Source organism: Aquarana catesbeiana, linkage group LG07 (genome assembly GCF_042186555.1).
Source record: "Aquarana catesbeiana isolate 2022-GZ linkage group LG07, ASM4218655v1, whole genome shotgun sequence".
Lineage (NCBI taxonomy): Eukaryota > Metazoa > Chordata > Amphibia > Anura > Ranidae > Aquarana > Aquarana catesbeiana.
The window spans coordinates 96081859-96104733 of record NC_133330.1 but is presented as its reverse complement, the minus strand read 5'-3'; the positions used below and the strand labels follow the sequence as shown (position 1 = coordinate 96104733).

Genomic DNA, 22875 nt, shown 5'->3' with positions numbered 1-22875 from the left:
CTGCATCTGACAGACACTGGTGAGGCTGCATTGATCTCTTGTATCATGTCTGCAGTCTCTGACCATCTCCTGTATCATGTCTGCTGAAGGTGCACCAAATGGAAATTGTGCTAATACTATTAGCAGTCTGTTCAAATTTCAGTCAAGTTTTAAGTTAAGAGACTGCAGACATGATACAAGAGATGGTTAGAGATTGCATTTTTCTTGAGCTAACAATAAATGGCCAACAAATTCATAGTAATTTAAATTGATATTAAATTAAAAAGTTGAATAGTATACAATTATATATAAAAAAAAAAAATTAAAACTGTCATTTTTAGTTTTCGGCAAAGTGCGGTCATTTTAAGTGTGGGCAGATGAAGCCCAAATTACCTTATTTTTGGTAATCGATCCGCTGCTCTGCCACACAAGTGCTGTAAAATCTTGTGCTTGCACAATAAATAATTTTTTATTGCCCACCAAGCACAGCGCGGCCAGCCCTATGCTACACATTCTTATAGCAGTGGCAGCGAACTTCCGTTCTGGCTGCTACCGCAACATGTACACAAAGGGCTGGAAGAGTATGCACAGTAAGGACCTGGAGCGGCACACACAGGTCTCCCATCTTCCCCCCTCATCTAGCCTTCCTTGAATCTCCTGAACCCTCCTCCCCTGGCTAAAAACCTCACAAGACAAAAAAAAAAAAAAGAAGAAAGAAGAATACCTGGATGACTCCAGTTAATATGAATGGCATACATAGAAACAGGAAGTAAAATGCATCCGGAAAGTTTTCACAGCGTTTCACTTCTTCCACATTTTGTTACGTTACAGCCCAATTCCAAAATTTAATTCATTCATTATTTTCCTCATAATTCTACAAACAATACCCCATAATGACAATGTGAAAGAAGTCCAAAAAATTGCCTGTAGACCTCCAAGACAGGACTGTATCGAGGCTCAGATCTGAGGAAGGGTACAAAACATTTTCTGCAGAATTGAAGGATTGAATTATTACAGAGGGACTGGCAGGAATTGGGAATACTGGCTTTTCAACCACTTAAGGCTGGCCACAAGTCTTTTTTTTAACCAGTGGATTGAACAAAAGAAAAATTACTCAATTCCCCCATCCATCCATGGGTGCTCAACCTTTGGCCCTCCAGCTGTTGCAAAACTACAAATCCCATGAGGCATTGCAGTTACAAGCATAACTCCCAAAAGGCAGAGGCATGATGGGACTTGTACTTCCACAACAGAAGGGCCACTGGTTGAACACCCATACATATGGATGGGGGAATCCCTTCCACAGAGCTATTGTATCCTGACAGCAGAGAACTTTCCCTGCCTTCAGATTACAATCATTAGCACTGCCAACTATAGCCAGCAGGCGTATTGGGAGAAAATTTTCCAACAGGCTCATTGTACACAAGTCGATCGATATATTGACTTGTGTACAATCAGCCTGCTCATACATGGATCAAAATGCGGCCGGCCCCTGCTGAACCAGATGAATTTCAATCCATGTATGGCCAGCTTTAGAGCTGAGCAGATACCTTTTGAGGAGGAACTGCAAGCAGTCAGAGCACCCAGTGTCATTAGTCGCAGCAATGGTTATAATTAGAGGGAACTTATTTGATTTGTGGTGTTTACAAAATATGTTATTTGCTTAGAATTCTGCTTTAAACTGAAGAATCACACATAAAATTAAAATGCAAAGAACGAACATTTTCCATGGATATCATCTACCAGACGCAGGTTCTTAGACATAAGTCAGTGACTTGGGCAAGGAGGCAAACACTGAAAGGGGAACAAAACTGTATCGGAGCTTCAGAAAACTAAAAATCCTATTTAATTCATTTTTAATATTCACAGCAAAGTCTCTTATTCATCATGATTTATTTTGTTGAGCCATCTTGAATAAGGGCAGCATTTACTTTCTGGAATCCATCTGCCCTTAGCTCAATCATGCTGGCAGGAGGGTGGGCTTAGCAAAGAAAGACCCTCTTCCCCCCTCTGGATTGAATAAAAAACGCCCATGACAAAAGAAATGTAAAAAAATAAATAAAAAGTAAAAACAAGCAAATATAATATACTTTTCTATCTATTTACTAAATGCTAGTAACATATAGATTAAAAATAGTTAATGCTGATTGGGAGAATTTAGTTCTGCTTTAAAAAAGAAATGCACTAAGAAGCTCTTTTCCCCCTTTTGGCTGGTGTACAGAGCCTTGAAAAAGTATCCACACCCTTTGAAATTTTCCACATTTTGTCATGTTACAACCAAAAACGTAAATGTATTTTATCGGGATTTTATGTGATTATTACTATTAATTGTGCACTCCACAAATTTGGCCTTTATGGAAGAGTGGCAAGAAGAAAGCCATTGTTGAAAGAAAGACAAAAGGAAGTCCCGTTTGCAGTTTGCGAGAAGCCATGTGGGGACACAGTAAACATATGGAAGAAGGTGCTCTGGTCAAAAGAGACCAAAAATGTAACTTTCTGGCCTAAAAGCAAAAAACACTATGGGGTTTTTTACTAAAGGCAAATCCACTTTACACTGCAAGTGCACTTGGAAGTGCAGTCACTGTAGATCTGAGGGGGATATGCAAGGAAAATAAAAAACAGCATTTTAGCTTGCACATGATTGGATGATAAAATCAGCAGAGCTTCCCTTCAGATCTACAGCGACTACACGTCCGAGTGCACTTGCAGTGCAAAGTGGATTTTCCTTTAGTAAATAAACCCCAATTTGTGGCGGAAAACTAATACTGCACATCACCCTGAACACACCATCCCCACCATGAAACATGGTGGTGGGAGCATCATGTTGTGGGGATTCTTTTCTTCAGCAGGGACAGGGAAGCTGGTCAGAGTTGATGGGAAGATGGATTGAGCCAAATACAGGGCAATCTTAGAAGAAAACTTGTTAAGAGTCTGCAAGACCCTAAACATACAGCCAGAGTTACAATGGAATGGTTTAGATCAAAGCATATTCATGTGTTAGAATGGCTCAGTCAAAGTCCAGACCTAAATCTAATTGAGAATCTGTGGCAAGACTTAAAAATTGCTGTTCACAGACGCTCTCCATCCAATCTGACAGAGCTTGAGCTATTTTGCAAAGAATGGACAAAATTTTCACTCTCTGGATGTGCAAAGCTGGTAGAAACATCCACAAAAAGACTTGCAGCTGTAATTGCAGGGAAAAGATGGTTCTACAAAAGGTTTAACTCAGGGCGGCTGAATACAAATGATCCCAGATCCTAGCTGTTAGCTGTATGCAACTGACCTTACCATATGCGATTTATTCTGCTGAAAAGTGTGAGTGAATTGTTACCCTTATTATATAGGGATTACATATCACACTGCCTGCGCAATGGTCTTTCTTTCTTTGTTGTTTCATACTGCGGAAGTTCTTTGAAAGCCAGAAGCCAGCCCATGCTAATAAGCAGCTGAATATATGAGCAAGCCAGCTATCACTAGGGGTTTACTCATTGAAACCTGTCTATATTCATCAAATCACCAAAGACGTTATATTTTTTCACAGCAGTATGCTGTCCTATTGAGATACCTGTGCACTGTGGTTCATCACATTAATATATCTCATCTTTATTTTTCTCTTTTTAATTGTGTTCCATAATTTATTATCACATTGATATTTAGTTATAGGATTTTGTTATGGTGAAGGATGTTATGTTATTTATAATAGGCTCCATTTGATTATTTTGCACATGATTCACTGATTAATCATTAAGAGATCACACCGTCTTATATTGGGAGGTTAATATTAGCGCACTATACATTTTGAATATATACAACACTTTTTGTGTGATATCAGTTCACAAACACAATAATTGCAGCTATATTATTTGGTCATCTTCTAGTATTTGTCACTTATTTAGTTACTAGTTCATATCAGCGCTTTAGTACACTTTTTACTTTATTTGTTTTTTTTCCGTTTTCCTTTGAAGGGCCAGTCCACCTAAAACCAATGTAGCAGATGCCGGAGGGTTAAACATTCCAGTTGCATCTCATATTTCTTAGGGATTATGATGGAGAGATGTCTTCTACAGTTGTAGAAGACATCTACTGAATACTGAGTACTGAATACTCATTGTGGCTGTTGAAAGGATGTCTTGCGACAAATTATTTTATATTGCGGAGAAAACAGCAAAGCACATAGAAACACAAAATGAGAGTAGGAACATCTTCAAATTGAAAAAAATGTCAGGAACAGAGCCTAAAACCAGAAAAAGTTAGATCTTGTGGCTACAGAAACATTCTGAATTCCAAATTACCGTATATACTCAAGTATAAGTCGAATTTTTCAGCCCTTTTTTTTGGGCTGAAAGTGTCCCCTTCAACTTATACTCGAGTCACCACCGTCTGTCTGCATGATCAGCGTGTCATGCAGGCAGACGGCGGCCGGCGTGTGATGATAGTGTTCGGCGGCTATTCCAGCATTCAAAAGCCGCGCCTCCTGCTCGTCTGTGATAGGCTGAACAGCTGTCAGTGTACAGCCTATCACGGACATTCTCTCATCCTCGTCCGTGGTATGAGAATGAGAGAATGTCCGTGATAGGCAGTCAGCAATAAAACCTATCACAGATGAGGAGGCGGCGCGGCTTTTGAACTGTGGAATGGCCGCCGAACACTATCATCACACGCCGGCCGCCGTTTGAGGATGGAGATCGCCACAGGGAGGCTGGAGATCGCCACAGGGAGGCTGCACAGGACACAGGTAGGCTGCACATTCACACAGGACATGTACAGGACACATGCACACAGGGACACAGGACACACATGTACAGGACACAGGACACATGTACAGGACACACATGTACAGGACACAGGACACATGCACAGGGTACAGGTAGGCTGCACAGGACACAGGGAGGCACGCAGCTGCAGATGGGCATTGTTGACCCTCTACATTTCTCACCCTCGTCTTATACTCAGGTCAATAAATTTTTCCCAGTTTTTTGTGGTAAATTAGGGGCCTCAACTTATACTCGGAACGACTTATACTCGAGTATATACGGTACATATTTTGTCCTACTCAGTTTAAACCATTTCATTTGATTACGCGGCCTGTTCTGACCTACAGTTTACCATAAAATGGCATAGCCCCAGCTAGATTATGCATAATTCTCAAAAACTAAAAGAATGCTCACTTCTTTCTTTACTGCTCCAGTAACTAACTTCAGGAGCTAGAATAACAAGTTTGTAACTGCTTGCGGACCGCAGACTGTACATAAACTGCGGCAGGGCAGCCACACTGCGCCAGATCACGTACCTAGTACATATTTCATCACTTTCCGGGTAGGGGGCGCGCTGTGCTGTTTGATGCAGCACAAGCCAATCAACGGGTGCTGGCCAATAGATGTTCGCGGACACCCGCTGATCACCGGGCAGAGATACAGAACAAAGTTCTGCCTATGTAAACAAGGCAGAGTTCCATTCTGGCAGGAGGAAAGTAATGGATTGTATTCCCTGCAAAGAGGGCTGTCCCTCTTCGGATCACCCCACAGATTTTCAATCAGATTCAGGTCTGGGCCATTCAAAAACTTTAATCTTCTTCTGGTTAAGCCATTCCTTTGTTGATTTGGATGTATGCTTTGGGTCGTTGTCATGCTGAAAGATGAAGTTCCTCTTCAAGCTCAGCTTTCCAGCAGAAGCCTGAAGATTTTGTGCGAATATTGACTGGTATTTGGAACTGTTCATAATCCTTGACTAAGGTCCCTGTTCCAGCTGAAGAAAAACAGACCCAAATCATGATGCTGCCACCACCATGCTTCGCTGTGGGTATGGTGTTCTTTCAGTGATGTGCAGTGTTGTTTTTGCGGCAAGTATATCTTTTGTAATTCTGGCCAAAAAAGTTCAACCTTGGTTTCATCAGCCAAGAACACATTTTCCCACATGGTTTGGTAGACTTCAGATGCGTTTTTGCAAAATGTAGCCGGGCTTGGATGTTTTTCGTCTTGCCACTCTACCCTATAGGCCAGACAAATGAAGAATACGGGAGATTGTTGTCACATGTACCACACAGCCAGTACTTGTCAGACATTCCTGCAGCTCCTTTAATGTTGCTGTAGGCCTCTTAGCAGCCTCCCTGACCCATTTTCTTCTCAACAATTTTGGAGGGACTTCCAGTTCTTGGTAATGTCACTGTTGTGCCACATTTTCTCAGACCGTCTTCACTGTGTTCCATGGTATAGCTAATGCCTTGGCAACCCTTTTGTACCGTTCTCTTGACGGATAAACTAAGAACATGTCAGGAAAGACCTACTAAAACAGCTGAACTTTATTTGGTGTTAATCAGAGTCTGAATGTGATTGCTTAATTCTGAACACAGCTACATCCCCAGTTATAAGAGGGTGTGCACAATTATACAACCACATTATTTTAGTTTTTTTATTTTTACCCCCCCCCCCCCCCCCAAAAAAAAAAGGTTTCAGTTTGTTTTTCAATTGAATTGTGTGCACTTATAGGTCACATTAAAAGGTGGAAAAAGTTCTGAAATTATTTATCGTTGTCTCGTTTTTTTACATCACAGATGTAAAAAATTTTAAGGGCAGTGTAAACTTTTTACATCTACTGTATGTGTACTTCTGTTTGTGCTGGGAGCACGCTGCACAACTAACTCCAGGCAAAGAGAGCAGGCTCTCATACTAATGATTGGAAACCTGAAGTCCCGATTCCCTATCATCTGATCGCTGTGAAAGCCTCTGGTTGGCTATCACAGAGATCAGTCAAAGTGCAGCCCCCCCCCCATACTGTGCTTTTTTTCTCCTCTGAGCGTTGAGAAAGATACACTGTAGATTTCTCTCCTTGCTAGGGGAGAATAATGTAAACAAAAAAAAACAAAAAAAAGCTAGATCAAGGTTTGATATGGGTCAGTGTCAGGGTTAGTGTTATGCTGCGTACACACGAGCGGACTTTACGGCAGACTTTGTCCTGCGGGCTTTGACGGACTTTACGATGGATTTTCCGAATGAACGGACTTGCCTACACACAATCAACCAAAGTCCGACAGATTCGTACGTGATGACGTACGACCGGACTAAAACAAGGAAGTTCATAGCCAGTAGCCAATAGCTGCCCTAGCGTCAGTTTTTGTCCGTCGGACTAGCATACAGACGAGCTGACTTTTCGACCGAACTCGAGTCCGTCAAAAAGATTTGAAACACGTTTCATTTCTAGGTCCGTAGAACTTTTGGGGGAAAAAAGTCCGCTGGAGCCCACACACGCATATACTGATTGGTTTTACTAGTAATGGTGGCGATCTGCGATTTTTATTGTGACTGTGACATTGCGGTGGACATATTGGACACTTTTGACACTATTTTGGGACTATTCACATTTATACAGCAATCAGTGCTATAAAAATGCACCGATTACTGTATAAATATCACTGGCAGGGAAGGGGTTAACACTAGGGGCGTTCAAGGGTTTAAATGTGTTACCTATGGAGTGATTCTAACTGTAGGGGGGGCTCAAAAGGGGAGGAGAACGATCAGTGTTCCTCTGTACTGGGAACACATCATCGGTCTCCTCTCACCTGACAGGACGTGGCTCTGTGTGTTTACACATATAGATCCACGGTCCTGCACCGTTATCGGGCAATCGCGTGGGGGGGGGGGGGCCGGCACAAGCATTGGCTCCCAAGTGATGCGGCGGGCACGCCCCCTAGACGGCCGGGAAGCTCATTACGTCATATGACGCCCACCCAGGATGGGAGATCCCATCTACAGACGTCATTTAACGATGGCTGGGATGGGAAATGGTTAAAAAAACAAAAAAAAATTAATTTTTTTTTTAAAAAGCGCAAAATGTGCACTATTGTTTCTGAGCCCTACAAAAGGATTTAAACAACAAAATAACACATATGTGGTATAGTTGCAATCATCAGTAGTATATACAATAAGTTATTGTAACAGCAAGAAATGTACAGCTAAAATAATAAAAAATATTTTTTTACTAATATGGGAAAGTATTCCTTTGAAAATAGAAAAAAAAAAAAGAATCAGGAAATATCCATCAAATGAAAGTTCAATTTGTCCAGAAAAAACAAGGTATAATCCACCTGGATACACAAAGTAGTTGCAATGATTTGTACAGTTAAATACGTGTCAAAGTTGCAAAATTCTATTCAGGTGTTATTTTGTTTACCCTCTGTCATGAAGGGGTTAAGCTGTGACTGTCCCGCTTACCAAATGCTAAAAACAGCCCAACCAGAAACTTCAATCCACCATACACAATACAACCAAGCCTGTTCGTAACCTGAACCAGAAAATAATGGATACATTTTATCTGCAAGCACAAGGTCATTGGTGCTGATGGAATTATTTAAAATGCTTCTAAACGCAAACGCGGCAACGTTCTAAACGTGGGTTACTATCTGTCAACTTAAATCGTTCAGGAGAGGTTGTAAAAACGTCCCGTGTACATGAAGCCTAACAAAGTGCTAACCTACAAGCTCTCCAACCTCACTGAATAGTCCCATAAAGAGGTGTCCATGTCGGCAAATCTGAAATCTAAAATAGTCAGGATATTCCAAGGTATACTATGTGGTCAAAAGTGTGTGGACATTTGACCATCGCACCTATATGAGCTAGTTAGACATCCCATTCTAAAACAATGGGCATTAATAAAGAGTTGCCCCCCTACCCTATTTAGGCTTAATGTACACGGGACGTTTTGACAACCTCTCCTGAACTATTTAACTTGACAGATAGTAATCCACGTTTAAAACGTCCATTTTGCCACGTTTACATGCCGCGTTTAGGGCTTAGAAGCGTTCGGAAAAAAAAAAAAAAAGGTTTTTTTTTCCCCAAAATAGGCAAAAATGAAAAATGCCTGTAAACGAAATGCGGCTAAATGCGAGTTACCCCGTTTAGAAGCGTTTGGCGCTTGACATGCCTCTAAACGCAGTGTCTGAACTCATTTTTTTGCTTTCCAAAAAAGGCCTCTAAACTCAACTGCCTGAAAGACTATAAACGACCCCGTGTACATGTACTGATGAGATAACAGAGGAGAGTTTAGGAGCAGTTGAAAAGAATGGCCCACTGCTCCTAAATGTCTGTTTACCAGCAGCAGGGTACATGAGCCCTAATTTGTGGATTGATACTCTGCACAGACTGTATGTGGCAATGATCATGCAGCATAAATTGCACTGCTGCCCATGGAAATCCAGATTTCCTGTTTTATATGAAGGATAAATCCTAAGGCTTCATGTACACGGGACGTTTTTAACCTCTCATGAACTATTTAACTTGACAGATAGTAACCCACGTTTAAAAAGGTCCATTTTGCCGTATTAGCGTTTGGAAGCGTTTAGCAGCAGTAGCCTACATGAGGCCTAACTAGAACAGCCTTCATGAGATTGCAGGCCACACCCACCCACAACAAATAATAACTAAATAATAACACAAACATCCTTTTCTTGGCAAAAAATTGGTTTATTTATTGATTTTAAACAATGTAATATTTCATAACTCTTATCATATCATACCTTCATAAATCCACCAAACAGATTTCTATCTGCTCAGTTAGACCCCTTTCACACTGGGGCGGTTTGCAGGAGTAATTGCGCTAAAAATAGCTCCTGCAAACCGCCCCTAAACAGCCTCCGCTGTTTGTTCAGTGTGAAAGCCCGAGGGCTTTCACACTGAAGCGGTGCGCTGGCAGGAGAAGAAAAAATCTCCTGCGAGCCGCATCTTTGGAGCGGTGAAGGAGCGGTGTATTCACCGCTCCTAAACCGCTCCTGCCCATTAAAATCAATGGGACAGTGCGGCTATACCGCGGTAATATCGCGGCTATAGCCGCGCTATACGTGGGGTTTTAACCCTTTTTCGGCCGCCAGCGGGGGGTTAAAACCGCACCGCTAGCGGCCGAATACCGCGGTAAAACAGCGCTAAAAATAGTGCTGTTTTACTGCCGACGCCCCCTACCGCCCCAGTGTGAAAGGGGCCTTATAGCAGAATTTAAATCTAAACAACAGTCCCCCCCAGTATCCAGGGTGACCCTACCACAATAACAGGTGTCCGCGAATGGGGCAAGAGGGAGGGAGCTTCAATCTTCTTGCTTGGTCCAGTGGGAAAGAGGTAAAGCCTCTCTCCTGCTAACCTTTTATAGCCTATCCCCACATTCCAGCATTTTCCCTGTGCTCCGATTGGTTCCTTCTGGATACCTCAGCTCAACTTCCTTAAAGGGGCAGCCGCCCTAAACTACCTATAACTTTAATGCTGCTAACTTAAATGAACTGTGGTGGGGAGGCCACAACCTCAAGAAAGTGGACCCATATTGTGCCCCCTTTTTCATTCTTCTGGGAAGGCTTTCACAAGATTGTGAAATGTGCCTGTAGGAATTTGTGTCCATTCAGCCAAAAGAGCATCTGTAAGGTCAGGTTCAGACGCTGAACCAAAAATCCTAGACTGCAAATCGGTATTCCATTTTTTTCCAAAAACATTCAATACTGTTAACCACTTCAGCCCCGGCAGAATTTACCCCCTTCCTGACCAGAGCACTTTTTGCGATTCGGCACTGCGTCGCTTTAACTGACAATTGTGCGGTCGTGCGATGTGGCTCCCAAACAAATTTGACGTCCTTTTTTCCCCACAAATAGAGCTTTCTTTGGGTGGTATTTGATCGCCTCTGCGGTTTTTATTTTTTGCACTATAAAACGAAAAAATAGCAACAATTTTGAAAAAAAAAAATAATAATATCACATTTTTTACTTTTTGCTATAATAAATATCCCCCAAAAATATTTAAAAAAAAAACATTTTCTTCCCTCAGTTTAGGCCAACACGTATTCTATATATTTTTGGTAAAAAAAAATAGAAAATATTGCAATAAGCGTTTACTGATTGCGCAAAAGTTATATCGTTTACAAAATAGGGGATAGTTTTATCGTTTTTTTAGTTATTAATTTTTTTTTTTTTTACTAGTAATGTCGGCGAACAGCGATTTTTATTGTGACTGCGACATTATGGCAGACACGTCGGACATTTTTGACACATTTTTGGGACCATTGGCATTTATACAGCAATCAGTGCTATACAAATGCACTGATTCCTGTGTAAATGACACTGGCAGTGAAGGGGTTAACCACTAGGCTAGGGAGGGGTTAAGTATGTCCTGGGGAGTGTTTCTAACTGTGGGGGCGGGGTGGCTACGTGTGACATGTCACTGATCTCTGCTCCCGATCACAGGGAGCAGAGATCAGAGATCAGTGACACTGTCACTAGGCAGAACGGGGAGATGCTTGTTTACATTAGCATCTCCCCGTTCGTCCTCTCCGTGAGGCGATCGCGGGTAAGCCTGCGGCGATCGAGTCTGCGGACCCGACTCACGGAGCCGGTGGCGGCGCGCACGCAATGGCACAGCGGCAAATTTAAAGGGACGTACGGTACGCCCATTTGCCCAGCTGTGCCATTCTGCCAACGTACATCAGCGTGCGCCGGTTGGGAACCGGTTAAGATTGGAACTGGCAGTCCATGCTGCAACAGAAAAGGGCTTCCCCAAACTGTTACCCAAGGCAGTCAAGCAATGCCCTTTGTGCTGTCATTTCCTGTAGCTGACAGCTCACCAGGCTGTCAATTACAAATTCTGATCCACTTACCTTCATGATGCCTGTGCACACACCTACATCAGCACCCTGCATTTCCAAAGGTTTGGGGCTGATCTGTGGTCAAAAGTGAAGGTATTGCGGCTAATCTGAGATCTAAAGTGCATGCATTGGGGCTGATGTGCAGCCTGAAGTGTATTCATTTGGGCCTGAGGTCTGAAGTGCATGCACTGAGGCTGATATGAGGTACAAAGTTTTTGCTTTGGAACTGAACATGTTTTGCTTGTACATCAGTTAATTTTTTGCATACATAGTTGTGCTGCTAATGGAAAGCTAAACCAATTAAATATTCTACAATAATACATGAATTTAACCTGTTATTTACAACTATGAGTGCAAAAAGTGAACAACAATTTAAGACTACGATGTACTAATTAACCAATGGCACACAGATTGTCTAACACTTGTAAACATGACATTTTTTTATTAGGCCTCAGGCACACTGGGCGTTTTGCTCCTGTGCCTGAGATTCTGGCATTTTTTATGCAGGCAGAAGTCACAGGTTCCTCGTTCATCCTCACTGCTGGCCTCCTCACCAGGCAGAGATACAGAACGAGGCAGAGTTCCGTAGTCACAAGAGGTAAGTGATGGATTTTATGTTCCTGCAAAGCAGGGAATAAAACCCATCACTTCCCTTAGTAAAAACAGCACACATCGTAAACACAAACACTGGTTAGGCACACAGTTAACCCTTTGATCAGCCTAAATGTTTAACCCCTTCCCAGCCAGTGTCATCAGTAGTGGTGATCAAATACCACCAAAAGAAAGCTCTATTTGTGGGAAAAATGCCATAAATTTCATTTGGGTATAGTGTTGCATGACCGTGCAAGTGTCAGTTAAAATAACGCAGTGTCGCATCACAAAAAATGTCCTGTCACGAAAGGGGGTAAATCTTCCAGAGATCAAGTGGTTATACGTAATTCTCGAAAACTGCAGAAAGCTAACTTCTTTCTTTACTGCTCCAAACATTAAAATAAAAGGCTCTATATCTCCATGGTCAACTTAAAAATATAAGAACCACAAGATGCTGCTGTGCCTGCGTTACCTGCAGGAAAGGTAGAAAAGGAATGCCGCTCTGGAAGTCTCCGTGTTTTCATAGGTACTGCCATCCTACCAAACAGAGTTGGGTGCTGGCTATGCACAAGTTAAATAAACAAAAACGTGCGCTAAGAATAGTATATGTGCAAAAAACAAATCGCATTTAAAAGCAATCCTCATTAATGTCAATCATATATTGAAATAACCATTGATCAAAACAGCTGAGAATAATAATAAAGTGCAAAATGTGCTATAGTGTTAGCATACATAAATATATAGAGCAGTTTGTATAAAGTGCAAGGTATACTAGAGAGTGACCAAACATTAACAAACAAGCAGTTTAAATGGTCCCACATTCATTGCAGGGTAGCCCCTGAACAGTCCTGTGAAGAATAAACCACCTCAGCAGTGAGAGGAAAAAAATTAGTCCATAATAGAGTATCAGAAGGAAGAGAGAGGAAAGTTCCATAAACAATGCACCACTTCCAGGGGACAACCGAAAATTCCACGGTCAGTCAGATCACACAGCCCACAAGGTGCTCTCCACATGCTGTCACTTGTTGTCCATCAAGACACTAGGCTACACTGTTTTTGCAGAAACAGGACATCCATTCTATCTTTTCAACATCTCATCTGTGGGAAGCAGAGGAAGTATTGGTTCGTTCCAGGCTGTAGACGGAAGATACACCGGAGGACTCGGAGCCATCCACAGTCCCTGCAGAGGGCTAAGTCTGCCTGCCAGTACGACCTTGCCCGAAGGGAGGTCCATCGGTTCGGGTAAGAGTCCATCTGATACTTCCTTGGAGTACGGGGAAACTCTCATATAGACATCTTCTTCCTCTTCATGCACCTTGTGGGCTGTGTGATCTGACTGACCGTGGAATTTTCGGTTGTCCCCTGCGCCGTTTAGGAGATAATTGCAGTACTTCTAGGTAAGCCTTGTTATAGGCTTACCTATAGGTAAAAGTGACAAAAAGAGTTGTTAAAAACCACTGTATTGCATATATGGGTTTCAAATAGTATAGATAACTGTCATGTTGGAGTTCTATCAGTACATTGTTTCTACTTTTCCTATGCAGGCGAAAAAATCGTGACCAGGTGAGACCGATATAGGCAGGAGCTTAAACGATGATGCAGATGAAAGTCGAAGCGGTGCAGGATCGTCGAAAAAAAGAAGAAGCCCTTTCTTTGAGATGTTAGACTTCTTGAGAAATGTGATGGACTTAAGATGGTAAGTAAATACCTTATTTCTCCCCTATATTAACCACTTCAATACAGGGCACTTATACACCTTCCTGCCCAGACCAATTTTCAGCTTTCAGCGCTGTCGCAGTTTGAATGACAATTGCGCGGTCATACAACACTGTACCCAAACTAAATTTTTATCATTTTGTTCCCACAAAATAGAGCTTTCCTTTGGTGGTATTTGATCATTTGTTGCTAAACAAAAAAAAAAAAAGTTTTGCTTTTGTTTCTGTTAAAAAAATGTTGTAAATAAGTAAGTTTTCTCTTTCACTGATGGGCACTGATAAGGCGGAACCGATGAGGTGGCACCAATAAGCGGGCACTGACGATGGCCACTGGAAGGCGGCACTGATATGCAGCACTGATGGGCACTCATGGGTGGCACTGATACACGGCACTGATAGGCATCCCTGGTGGCACTGGCAGGCATTGTGAGTGGGCACTGATTGGCAGCTGCCTGGGCACAGATTAGTATTTCCCTGGGGGTCTAGGGGGCATACCTGGTGGTCCAGTGTGGATGGCCATTCTGGTGGTCCTGGGCGGCTTCCCTGGTGGTCCTGGGTGGGATCTGAGGGGAGGGCTGTGCTGATAAACAATCAGCACAGACCCCCCCCCCCCCCCGTCAGGAGAGCCGCCGATCGGCTCTCCTCTACTCGCGTCTGTCAGACGCGAGTGAGGAAAAGCCGATCACCGGCTCTTCCTATTTACATCGCGATCAGCCGTGAATGGACACGGCTGATCATGTGGTAAAGAGTCTCTTTACCTAGATCGGAGTTGCGGTGTGTCAGACTGACACACCGCAACAACGATCGCTGCGATGCGCGCCCCCTGGGTGTCATATGACGCCCAGTCAGGATATTTAAAGTCCCAAAAAACCCCCCCTCAATTTCCATATAGTCAGGATATTGAAACCACTTTGCAGCCGTCATTTTGCTATATGGCGGGCGGCAAGTGGTTAAATTAGTTGGCCAAGCAGACCAAATCATATACTCCTTTATAATAGTAATCACACACGGATCTATGTATTGTAATAACTCTACTGTACTGACCTGTAATCCATCTATCAACAAATATTTTACAGTACCACCACCAACATTTCCGAGACAGAAGCGACGTGGGATGCAGGCTCAGAGGATACCCAGCAAGCGCCAGAGGAAGAGATGGGAGTTGGACCAAATGAGCAAGGTCCCGAAGAAAACGCGTCTTCACAATCAGCAGCAACAACAACCACACTTGAAAGACGTGCAACGTGCCTGCAAGGATCCTATATAAAATGCCCCATTTTAAATGTTGACAAAAAAAAATGTTCTAATAAATGTTCCACTCCTCAGACTCGTTCTGTTCGAGCTACCACATCAAGAGGCAGTAATCGTTGCGGACAATCACAACCCAAACCTGACATGGATGGAGCCATGTTGGCATTTATGGAGGAGATGAAGGTAATGAGAAGGGTTGATGCCAATAATCCATTTGCTGACCCCAACAACGAGGATGCAATGTTTTTAAAAAAATCTATACAACCATCTTGCGAAAGTACCCACTCCTCGTAAAATGGATGTCCAAATGGCAATATTCAATTATGCAGGTGTGTGCATAAGGGCTGCAATGTCCGGTGATCTCATGCCGCCACTCATTAGCCAGCAACAACGCCCATACCATAGTGAGCCAGCTTCAATAAACCCATCCTCACAACATATGTTTCAGCATCCATACCACCCAAGCATTATCCCCCATCACCAACGGCCACCACTGCCCAAAATGTATTACCGCCACCTCAAGTGGCACCTCCTACATCTATTTTCTATGAGTCCCCCAGTTCCCAGGCCACTTCATATGGTAGTTCCTCCCAATCATCCAATCCCTATTCCAGTTCCCCCAGTCCTTATTATCAGGTCCTTTAAAGTTTCCCCATTAAAGTTTTAAGTTGCCCCATTGTAGTTGGCCACCAGGTTTGCACTGCACACATCTCAGGAGTGATTTTGTCCCACTCCTCTTTGCAGATCCTCTCCAAGTAATTAAGGTTTCTAGGCTAACATTTGGTAACTTGAACCTTCAGCTCCTTCCATATATTTTTTAAGGGATTAAGGTCTGAAGACTGGCTAAGCCACTCCAGGATCTTAATGTTCTTCTAGAGACCCTACTTTGTTGCCTTGCCCGTGTGGTTTGGGCCATTATAATGCTGGAATACCCTTCCATGCCAGTTTAAATGCCCTGGATAAGGAAAGTTCTCCTGTCCCCATAGCCAAAATCCGATGCCTAATTTTTACACCTCCATGTATGAAGGGACTAAGTTAGGGCTTAGAGCTCTAGAAACCCATTTTCCAGCTTCCTCTGCCTCTCTTATGAGCAAGGCAACCTGTGTCTTAGGGGCGCAGGGTGACAGAGAACCCCAGTAGGAGTCTGTTCTGCGGTTCTCGGTCACCCTGTGCCCCTAATGGACACAAAGGGTAACTTACACATAAAGAGGGGCCGTGGTAGCTGGAAAAATGGGTTTTCAGTGCTCTCTAAGGTAAGCTAAGTTCCACAAGCCTGGAATCCTGCTCAGGTTTTACAACTCCCATCTTTAACTATGGCTCTTGATCTGTATCCTCGGACCATGCTTCCCCCTCCCCTACTGTTCCCGAAATGTGGAAATGGTAACATGTTAGTACAGTGACTGAGCACTAGATGTTTGTATATCTGTTTTCCTAATAAAATAAGTTTATTTTTTGGGATATATGTTGTGGTCACTTATTGGTCTATGACATTAATAAAAATAATTGACTGCATGGAAAAGTGAATTTTATTATTGTACTCTATATAAACCAAAAACAACAGATACAAAGGATGTGATGGTCATAGAGTCAGTTATGATCGATGTTGGCAATGCTTAGATATGTGCAATTTTATGTAGAACTTTTTAATTGGTTCGTAACACAAATTAATCATCAACCAATCACATGCAACTCTGAGCAATTAGACATCTAACAATGTTTTTAGATAAATTGCAGCAGTTCAAAACGGGAATCAGAACGGGGGAAAAAAGTGAAACTACACCTGTAAAAGCAGTCTATATACTTTGATTCCATGTGGATCCTAGGGGTAAATCCACTGCATTGTGTCTGTTTAATCCGGTCTACTCTGATCCTTCCCTTCTTTCACTGTCCCCAATCCTTCTGCATATAGTACATACCCTTGAAGGCAAGCTGCACATGCCACATTTGATGTTTTTTCATTTTTTTCGGGGGGTACATGTGATCAGCACAGGGCCGAACAGGGGCTACCTCAAAGCACCCTCCCCATGTTGAGGGCATGTGGCCTGGTACGGTTCAGGAGGGGGGGGGGGGGCGCTCTCTCTCCCCCCCCTCTTTTCCTGCAGCCTGCCAGGTTGCGTGCTCGGATAAGGGTCTGGTATGGATTTTGAGACAGGAGAGGTGAGATAGGAGTGGAGTGTGGAAGCGTTCATTGGCCATAAAGGGGGCACCTGGGGAGTGCTGAAATACAACACAAAAGCCCCAGCCGGCTTACACTTTTTTTTGGAACAACTGCTGATTATGGTCCCCACTCTACGAGAGAATTTATCTCCTTTTTGGGTCACATACTGAGGATATGGATTTCCTGGCTACAGTGGGCGAATAATCTACTACCTATCACCATTCAATTGATTCCTAGTGGGGTTTAGTGCCATATGTGTTTTAAAGCTTGCGAGTTGGTATAACCTGATCCTGGACAGAGCGGATTACTCTCTACCTTAAAGGCCCTGGCTGGGTTTAAGCCATCCGCCCACATTGTTTGCTGTTCTGGTAAGGGCAACTATTACTATGGTGTTTGGGTTCTTCAGTGGGACTGTTAATCAATTCTGTGTACATTGAAGCGTTTTTGGTGATCCGGAGTGCTTTCGCTTGAAGAATAATTTGGACTTTTTGATTTGAATTTTCTTCAGGATATTTATTTAAAGTTATTTATTGAACGTCTAGCGCAGTTTAAAATTTATTATGGATTTTGAGGGGGACCCCCACGCCATTTTTCTTAATTTTGGCGCAGGGTTCCCCTTAATTTCCATTTTAGACCCGAAGGGCCTGGTATGGATTTTAGGGGGACCCCCACGTAATTCTTTTTTAAATTTTGGTTCGGGGTTCCCCTTAATATTCATACCAGACCCAAAAGGGCCTGGAAATGGACTGGGGAGGGGGGATCCCATGCTCTTTTTTTCAATAAGTTATATCTATATTGTCGAGACCCGACAATTAATTACAGCCGTGATCAGTTTTAAATGACAATTTTTCCTTTAGAAATGTCATTTTGCTGTGGTACTGTTCTAAACACAGGAAAAATGCGCCACTTTACAGGCATACTATAGACACCCTCCAGGTACGATATTTAAAGGAATATTTCATTTTTATTGTTTCACTTTAAGCATAAAAAAAAAAAAAATCACTGCTCCCGAAAAAAACGGACGTTTTTAAAAAGAATTTTTGCATTGAAACGTGCTCTGGGGCAGGACCCGGGTCCCCAAACACTTTTTACGACAATAACTTGCATATAAGCCTTTAAAATGAGCACTTTTGATTATTCATGTTCGTGTCCCATAGACTTTAACGGTGTTTGTGTGTTCTGCCAAATTTTTTGCCTGTTCTTTATGTTCTGGTGCGAACCGAACCGGGGGGTGTTCGGCTCATCCCTACTTATAACCATAAATGCCTTGATAACCCGCACAGATTTTCTTTGATGTGCTGGAAAATCTCTGCGCTTTCTATGGTCACACAGCATACGCTTCCATTTTTTAAAGTGGTTGTAACCACTTTTCACTACAGGTAAGCCTATAATAAGGCTTACCTGTAGGTACCGTGAATATCTCCTAAACTTGGACTGTTTAAGAGATATTCACTGTATCCGCATGTGCTGTCTTCGGCACATGCGAACTGAAGAAATGGCCCGCTCGTGCCGTCTCTTCAGTAGTCATGCCGTGACCGGCAGCTCCCGTGCACATGCGTAGGGGCGTCGTCATCGCAGCTCCGGCCAATCACAGCGCCGGAGCCCGCAAACCCAGAAATAACTCCGGGAGACATGTCGATGGCCACAGCTGTGTGCGAAGACCGCTGCAACAGCTTCGATCTAAGGTAAGTATTTCATAATGAGCTAGTATGCAATGCATACTAGCTCATTATGCCTTTGTCCTGAAAGGTTTTTGCTTACAGCAAAGCAATCTGTGAATAGAGGAGGGGGATCCTGTCATTCACCTGCCTCTCCTCCATTCACAGAATGCTGTAAAAATATTAAAACATGTCAAGGTCAGTGACAAAGTATTGTAGCCTTTGGAACAGTCCTATCTCTTTAAACAAAGCTTTTCTTTAAAATATCCCTGATGCTATACCAAGGTTTCCAATAAAAGATCTACCTGCATGAAGAAGTGAATGTAAATACAGTACTTCATACGTCACCCATAATGCTGAACACTTCTCTGATCCCAAGAAATAATCCTCCCAACATCCACTAGGAAACTGATATTTCCAGGACTATCGATCTCCGTGGTCCCTGCAGCTCCCATTTGTTTCTCCTGGTGACCTCCACAGCACTAGAGGATGCAGAAGTGACAGAGGTCAGTAGGAGGAACCAGCAAGAGCCTACCGAGGACAGAGGAGATTGACACTCCTGGAAGTGTCTCCCAGTGGATATTGGAGGACAATTTCTTAGGACCAGAATAGCATTCAGCAACATTGTCACTTTTTCTCAGAGAATAGGTGCAGGAACTCCTCCCTTCTGAGTCACCCTTTGACTCCGCCCCCTACCCACCTCTGAGCACCATTTCTTGGGTCCACCCCTTACCCACCTCCCAGTACCACCCCTTTTAGAGAATACAGAACCAAATATAAATTTTGTGGTGCTAAGTATTTTGTATTGAATTTGTTAATGATAACAAGAAAGACAGTGAAATACTGTATATCTAGCAACAATAGACACCCCAGCAACAATAGATCCCCACAAGCAACAATGGATTCCCAACAGCCAACATCAATAGACCCTTCAGCAGCCAGCAACAAAGACCCCTCCTTCAACAGTGGATCATTCCCAGCAACGATTGACCCCCTTGCAGCATAAGACCCACCCCCCAGCAACAATAGATCCCCCACGAGCGACAGAAGACCTCCCCAGTAGCTAGCATCCTACGTAAAAAAAACACAGAGTCTCCGTGACTCGGTGATCACAGCGCGTGCACCACGCGTCCTTCAGGGTGCGCGCGGGGCGCGTGCACAGGGGAGGATATCCTATGATGGCCTCCCGGAAATTGAGGTCCGCGCTGTGGCCGTCATTCGGCTATGGCCCAGACCTCAAGTGGTTAAAATAGTGTCACACTCTTGACAATGTATTCTCCAGAAAGATCTCCATTCATTGTCTCCAAGAGATAGAGAAAAAGCAGTTGAGTGACTCAGCATGAAAGTGACCGAGGAAAGCAGACAAACCAGTAGAAGTGCTTTTTGGTGATGTGTAAAAGTATAAATGTGGCAAGCTGAGAGTGCAAGGCTTAACAACGATCTGGTCAGAGTATTGTGTCCATGCATGTGAGTATTGCACAAGAGCAACACAATTCTTAAGTCCTGTTTTATGCTTTTCATTAAGAAACACACACCACAGTGTCAATTTCACAAACATATAGTTGGTACATTCCTACATGGAATCTATGAACGAATGTCAGTTGACCAAAACCGATATAAATTATAAATAGCTATAGATTGCTCTTCATAACTCACAAATGTAATAGCTATTGGATAACCAAGCAATACAATGATTTTATTTAAGTTATTAGATCTGTTTTTCAACAAAGAGATTGTCTGTCTGGTTGTACTTCTACGAATCACAGAAATGCAATTCGTTTTGCACTCCTATGACCCATTTTTAGCAGAGAGCAGCGTAAAAATAGCGGTACTTTACCACCAACGCCAGTCTACCCCAATGTGAAAGTGCCCTAAACGTCCACCGTGAAAGTAGTCATATTATGAAGACAATACAGCACAGAAGCATCAAGACTTCTGTCAAAGCAAGAGAGAAACTCCATGGCATGTGGAGCAAAACAGGGAACTCTAGAAGGGAAATGTTAAACCTGCATTTTTGGAAGATATAAGAAAGCACAGAAGTCTCCAGTTATAACTAAAACACCAATTTCATAAGGCCCAACGCTTGGAGAAACCTGGAAACTATAAACGACTTTTAACAACAGTTTACACTAAATCATTTATAGTGTAAAAAATTATTCAAATAATCTAGATAGAATCCAGATCCAGGAAGGCACAGTCAAAGTCTTAGATTTACTGCACACACTACTAATGGTCACATTCTTCTTCAGACCTCTGCAGCCAACTGAATCTGAGTACAAATATTTCAACCAGTCACCTTTACAAATCTATCTGAAATCTACTACCTCTTCTTCGATTATGCACCTCAGACCATCATGACTCACCTCTCTAAATTCAACCCTTCCTAAAACTCACATCAAACGGCCAGGCTCCCACTTCTTGTTCATCACCTACCTACACTTTGACAATCTGCCCTGTTATTCCTCATTCAAGTTATGCCGTGTACACACGACCGGTTTTTCCGTCAGAATAAACTGACGTTTTTTCTGACGGATTTCTGCTGAGACGGACTTGCGTACACACGATCACACCAAAGTCCGATCATTTAGAACGCAGTGACGTACAATGAGACTAGAAAAAGGAAGTTCACTAGCCAGTAGCTGCCCTTGCGTTGTTTTTGGTCCGTCGGAATAGCATACAGACGAACGGTTTTCCAGATAGGAATTGATTCCGTAGGAAAGATTTAAAACATGTCCTATTTCTAGTGTCGTCAGAATTTTCGAAAGAAAAAGGCGACACACGATCGGAATATCGGATGAAATGATTCCGTCGGACCTTTTCTGCCAGAAAGTCCGGTCGTGTGTACGCGGCATTACACATCTTAAGTTCTACCTTCTACAACTTATCTCATTTACATTGCCCCACCAGTCTCCTCTCACTAGCTACCTTTTGCTGCTCTCCTTCTCCTCCAGTTCTGCTCCTCACCATTGGCCTATTGCAGCTTCCATATGTCTTTCACATCAAATACCAACTTTATCCTGTTCTTTCCTAGCCACCTACCCTCCCCATCTACCTACCAACTTTGTCCTACTCTGCCCTCACTCTTCCCTCCCTCACCAGTCGACAACTTTGTCCCCTTCTTGCCTCCCTCAGCACCTCTCTTCCCTCCCTTGTAATCTACATTTCTTTCTACCTTTCACATCACCAGCTAAATTTGTCCCTCTTCTCCCCTCAATTCTCTCATTGTCATCTACCTTGTCCCTTCTCTTCCCTCCTGCACCACTTACCGTATCCCTCTTTCCCCTCCCTTGACCTTTTTTTCTATCATCTATTTTGAAATTCTTAATCGTCCATCTCCACCACTCTTGAAACTTACTGGATCCTTCTCCCCTCTCCTCCCCCTAATCACCTACCTTGTCCTTTTTGTCTTCCTCCTTATACCTGTTGTGTACCTTTAAACCCCCCCCCCCGGTCTACGTGGTCTCCTCTCCTCCCCTAGTCACCTACCTTACCCTCCCCCCATACATGTCCTATATCTTTCACCCTTCTCCCCCTCATGACCTACTTTGTCTCTGCTCTTCCCCCTAATCAGCTTTCGAACCCGTAATTACCTCTTTTGTCCCTTCATCTACCTTGACCCTTTCCCTTCTTTATACATGTCTTGTATGTTTTGCCCCATCAGGACTTACCCTGTCCCTTCTGCCCGCCCCCCCCCCCCCCCGTCACCTACCCTGACCCATTCTCTTCCTCATACTTGTACTGCACCTTGCAACCCCATCATAACCTACCTTGTCTTATTGTCTCCCCCTAATCACCTACCTTGACCCTTTCCCATCTTCATACATGTCCTGCATGTTACGCCCCCATCATGACTTACCCTGTTCCATTCTCTTCCCCCTAGTCACCTACCCGGTCCCTTCCCCCCTAGTCACCTACC

At 43.2% G+C, this 22875-nt stretch overlaps 1 protein-coding gene across 2 annotated transcripts in view; it reads right to left on the bottom strand.

The window, feature by feature from the left end:
- Positions 1-22875, bottom strand: part of PRKCD (protein kinase C delta) — a 184301-nt gene that overhangs the window by 160744 nt on the left and 682 nt on the right. The window lies entirely within an intron of this gene.